Source organism: Neophocaena asiaeorientalis, unplaced genomic scaffold (genome assembly GCF_003031525.2).
Source record: "Neophocaena asiaeorientalis asiaeorientalis breed wild unplaced genomic scaffold, Neophocaena_asiaeorientalis_V1.1 scaffold43, whole genome shotgun sequence".
NCBI classification, from domain to species: domain Eukaryota; kingdom Metazoa; phylum Chordata; class Mammalia; order Artiodactyla; family Phocoenidae; genus Neophocaena; species Neophocaena asiaeorientalis.
In genome coordinates, this window is record NW_020173674.1 from 12,139,563 (window position 1) to 12,145,467 (window position 5,905).

The 5,905-nt window shown below is 37.1% G+C and overlaps 1 pseudogene; it reads right to left on the bottom strand.

The window, feature by feature from the left end:
* Window positions 1-4,603: 4,603 nt before the first annotated feature.
* LOC112402026 (olfactory receptor 4P4-like) lies at window positions 4,604-5,519 on the bottom strand (annotated as a pseudogene).
* Window positions 5,520-5,905: the final 386 nt, after the last annotated feature.

The following is a 5,905-nucleotide window of genomic DNA, read 5'->3' on the forward strand; positions in this document are numbered from 1 at the left end:
CTTTATTTATATTTGACCAGCAACTATTTTACCAGAAGACAAAGTGTTCACTCTTTTTTATACTATCATTGCTTCCATGCTCAACCCTCTAATCTACACACTGAGAAACATGGAGATGAAGAAAGCCATAAAGAAACTATGGTGCCATATTACAGGAAGAAAGGAAATGAACTGAAAGATATCCCTGATTTTTCACCACTGAGCTTGTTGAATATAAGACTTCTCTACTCTGAAAACTTTAAAATGCATAATGTTTGTCTATGTATTTGTGTCTAGCAACATGTATAGTCTCAAATATGAGCGAAATTTACAATTCCGAGGATTTGTCCAGGCACTCTGCTATGTCTCTTCTAGCTTTATTATTTATATCTCTTTTGCCCCATTGATTGTTTGGCTGTGTAACCAGTTTGCATATTTAGCAGCAGACTATCAAAGCCACCATGCAATACAGATCAACACTGAGAGCCCATATAGCTCGTTCTTATATGTGACCGTATTCAAGGAAGCTAATTCCAGCCGCCAAACCATGATTTAAAAGATAATTCCAATCTTTCACTTGCATCACTTAGAGACTACTATAAAAGATCAAATTTATGACCTGCCACAATATTTCTTAAAAATTTCATCTTCTACTCTGATCATTTGTAGCCAGTGGCGACCTGGAACTTCTCACATGCCTAAGCCCCACGTCAAACTCTTTTCTTTTGTTCTAATGAGCTTTATCTATCAGCTCTGTTCATGTACAAGCGAACTGCAACTCTCTGATTCTAGCACCTTATAGTGTATTTGTTAAGGGCATGAGTTCTGGAGCCAGAATTGCTTACTAATTATGAGGAGTGGGACATATAGCCAACAAAGCCTCTATTAATGATAATAATAGCCCAACAGTCACAGTCTTGTGAGGATATGTGAAGGGCTGCAACACTGCCTGTCACACAGTAAGCGCTCAATAAGCATGAGCTATTTTTATTGCCCAACCCCGTTATGCACCAGAAAAGTAACCATTCTGACAATAAGTTTCCTCCGGAGCAGTGGGAGTATAAGCATGGGAAAAAGTTAAGGAACACATATTAACATCAGGTTCCTGTTACCGGTGAAATTAAATTTCTCTTAGAGTGGGCAAGTAGAAAATATCAGTTAAAATCAATGGGTACATAAAAAAAAAGTTAAAGGCAGCTTTTTCAGCAGGAATTGAAAGTCACCCAACATCAGAAATGGCTAGGAGCAAAATTAGGCCAGTGGACAATTGGTTGGGGAATGGGGAGAATCTCAGAGGTCTTTAAAAACTTCACTGACATAACATACTTGCATGAGAATCTGTTTTCAAATTGTATAGATAGCCATACTAAATAAAAATGAGTTACTGTTGGGCTTCCCTGGTGGCGCAGCGGTTGAGAGTCCGCCTGCCGATTCAGGGGACGCGGGCTCGTGCCCTGGTCCGGGAAGTTCCCACGTGCCGCAGAGCGGCTGGGCCCGTGAGCCATGGCCGCGGAGCCTGCGCGTCAAGAGCCTGTGCTCCGCAGCGGGAGAGGCCACAACAGTGAGAGGCCCACGTACCGAAAAAAAAAAAAAAAAGAGTTATTGTTGTTAAGGGTTCCTAAAATGGGTGCATAATATAAAGAGAAAAATAGCGTAGTTGTGTTACTCAGTTTAAAATGCCCAGCAAATAAACCTGAAAATATTATGTGCTAGAAATTCTACAGAAATATCCTAACATACTTCTGGTTGTTGTTGCTTTAAATCTAAGTCTTGACAGCTATCCCAAAACTCCTGAGTAGGGCTCACACAGTATACATGTCAGAGAATATATCAGAGCTGGAAAATGAAAGATCACTTTCTGGTGTGAAATAAGCAGGGTCTTTCATAAAAAGACCCACCAAGCCTCGAAGTTCCCCTCTGTTTCAGAAGCCCTATCCTCCAGCCAACCAGACTTGTATTACTGAAAAGTAAAACTTCAGAAATTAATACAAATGTTTCTGTTTTATTTTTTTCCTTGGAATAAAAGTTTTGAATAGGGATAATTAAAGCACTTGGAGTTTGCAGCAACATGGATGGACTGAGAGATTATCATACTAAGTGATGTAAGTCAGAAAGAGAAAGACATATACCATATGCTATCACTTACTTGTGGAATCTTAAAAAAAATGATACAAAGGACTTATTTACAAAACATATATATATATATTATATATATATACACATATACATATATGAACTGAGAGTCACATGGCTGTGTAACAGGGAAGAGCTAAATTGGACTCCATGTTCAATCTGTTTCTTTGACTTTAAAACCTTTGCTTTTCATTGCTTTTGTTATTATAATCACACATAATGGCCTGCCTCAGGGAACCCTGCCCCTCTGCTTGAATGTTAAACTAAAATGCCTCTGTTCAGCTCACAGGGAGATATCTGACCCTGTCCACATGTGGATGGCTGCAAGAAAGAAGAAATTAACACATCTTCTCACCAAGGCTGGCCATTCCAGCGGATATTTGCAAAACTTATGGCCTTCTTATTTTACTTCCTCATCTCCTTTCCCCCTCTCTGTGCTATAAAAGAAACTGGCATCCAAACCCCGATAAGATGGTTTTTCAGAGACCCTAGTCTGCCATCTTCTCGGTCTGCCAGCTTTCTGAATAAGGTCGTACTCCCTGCCTCAACACCTCGTCTCCGAGTCATTGGCCTGTCATGCGGCGAGCAGAACGAGCTTGGGCTCTGTAAGAGCTGTACACCTGAAACTAACACATTGTAAATAAACTATACTTCAACAAATAAATAAATAAACAAACAAATACTTGGAGCAAAAAGACTTTGGTAATACCAATCATTAAGCAGGGAATTCTAATTTAACTCCTTCACTTTTGCCCTTTGATCTCCCTTCTCAGCTTCTCAAGAACATCACTTCATTGATTCTCCCACCTTTCTCTGCATCAGCCATTTTTCTCTCTCCAACTGGATCATTAATATCGCATATAACTATAGGGAAAGCATGATGAGATTCTTTGCAATTTAGTGAGTGACCTTACTAGCTCTTGCATTCAGTTCATCCACCTTTCATTACCTTTGGCTAAGGTATTTTACAACTCAAAAATATAGAAGTTGACTCATAGAAAATAATAGCAATGCCAACAACTCCTGGCCATAGAAATACAAATTTGTTCGGTGAAATGCAATTGATTATAGCCCTGTGGATACTGGGCGAGTTTTGCATCCACTTATAAATTCATTTCAGCACTCCTTCCTGACTATAAATGTGTGGTACACTGTTTTTGTCTGAAACAATGGTAACACCTTACTGGTTTCTGCATTAAATTCTAAGTTAAATAAAATCTTTGACATGTTCATTCATTATTTGTATAAAAACCACTTTTACATCCTCTTTTAAAATTTATCCTTTGACAATGATAAACTTTAAAATATTGCTGAAATTAGAAAGAAGCTATAAAAATAGATCCATTCACAGATACCCGCTGTTTAAAATAATTCGGTGATAAATGAAAGATCTGACAAGCTTTCAGGCAAACAATAAAGACAAAGTAAAATTTTTAAAAGATGAATTCAATCATGTGATTTCAGCTTTTGAACAAATATAATAGAGACTACATTTTCAGGTACAAAAAGGATGAGAAAATACAATTGTCCTACAGAATTATGTAAAGTAAAATTCAGGAGACAACCAAGTAATAAATATCTGTATAACATAAAAATGTCAAAGATTTACAATTGAGTAAAGCTTCTGTAAGTTAAAAAGACTAACAGCTTCCTATTCTTTTCTTTAAAAAACACTATTGTAGTTATATATTTGTTTGTTTTCTTGTTTGTTTCATTGTCTGTCTTCTCCTTTGGTCTCCAGCCTCACTGAGGGCAAAGACTTCCTGGTTTGTCTGTCACTACAGCTATATGCATTCTCTATCCTGAGTTGGATCCAACTTAGACTTTTTAGAGATAGGTGACAGTAAATATTTTTATACGGATGAATTTATGAGACCATTTTGTTTTTTGCTATAGTTCTCTATACTTTTTTAGATTTTCTACAATATACATATACGAAATTCAGTCAGAAAAAAGCATGTATTTTTAGAAAGGGGTTTGCCATACAGAGATAAATCAAGAAGCTATCTGAGAACCTGGCAAGAGAACTCATGGGGGCATGTGGGGTTCCCAAAAGGACTGTTTTAAAGAATAGGAGTCTTTTCTAGGAATGAACTAGAAATTCCAATGCCTTAACAAGACTTTTTCTTTTTCCTCAGAAAAAATAAATCACAAATCCTGGGTCTACTTGCTGTACTTTTAATTCTGGCCATAGTGTTCTCATGTATTTCCCATTGCAGCTCACCTCAGCCTCCCTCAGCTATCTAATTCTGCCCTGTCCTGAAAAATGAGCATTATATACACATTTCTTCATAGTCCCTGTGTCCCATGTCTAACCTCAGTGCTTTGGATCCTGATGCAATAGGAAAATATAATTATGAACTTTGGCATAACTATTTATTAGGGAGAAATTGGAGCTATGGTTTATATCTATGGCAAAGTATACTGATGGGAAATTTCTAAACCCTCAGAGATATTGAGACCTAGTCTACATATGTGATGTGAAGTTTAGCTATAATGTTTGAAACCAAACTTTTCTCATGGCATTTTTCATTTCTGAATTCCTCAGTGTATAGATTAAGGGATTGAACATAGGAGCGATGATGGTGTAAGATCGTGCAAATATTTTATCCTCAGGGAAAGTGGTGGGTGGTCTAAGATAGGTAAATATTGAAGGACCAAAAAATAAAACTATATCACAGTGACATGAGACCCACAAGTAGAGAGGGCTTTGCGTTTTCCTTCAGCTGAGTGATTTCTTAAAGTGAATAATATAGTTACATAAGAAAAAAATAAAATCACGAATGTCCTTAAGGTCACCATTCTTGAATTGACAAGCATAATGACACCGGTGATGTAGGTATCAGTACAGGCAACTTTTAGCAAAGGAAAAATATCACAAAAATAGCGATCAATTTTATTAGCACCACAGAAGGGTAACTGGATTATCACAGAAAACTGAGGAAAGGAGTGAACTGCCCCACAAGCCCAAGCAGCTAAGACTAGGAGATTGTACCTTGTCCTGTTCGTGATAATCACGTAGTGGAGAGGCTTTCGGATGGCAACATAGCGATCAAAGGCCATGACTGTAAGAATTAAGACTTCAGTCATTCCAAACAAGTGCTTGGAAAAGACCTGTAACATGCAATTACCATAGGAAATGTTTTTTCTTTCCACTAGCAGGTCACCAATTATTTGGGGGTAATGCTGGAGGTATAGCAGATGTCCATGGAGGATAAGTGGCTGACGAAATAGTACGTTGGTTGGTGAAAAAGAGAACTGCACCGAATGGAGATTAGGATCAGAAGGCTTCCTACCAACAAGGCAATATAACAGAATAAGAAGAGCACAAAGCAAAATGTTTTTATGTTCTGGTCATAAGAAAGTCTCAAAAGAATGAATTCTGAGACGTTGCTCTGGATCTCCATATACTTCAGATTGACATATATTATAAACAGATGGTTCAAATATCTGACAAGAAAAATCATGCATCTGTATTTTAAAATAGCAGCATAATAATATTAAATTTACCAAAAAATGACATCCAATGAATAACAATATTAATTATTACTTATAGATAGGTCACACCACAAGTTGTCAGGTGAAGCTACTTTCCAGGACCTTCTTGAACAGATAAGCAGAAATTATTGTATTTAGTTACAGAGAGTGAGGCGTTCAAGGAGAAGAGATTATATTGGAGCTTTCGAGGGATAAAGAATCTCAGAACAACCTATTTACCTGTGATGTATTAGTTTTTATTCCTGGATTTGATTTACTAACGTTTTTTTAAAGATTTTTATGCTTATGTTCATGA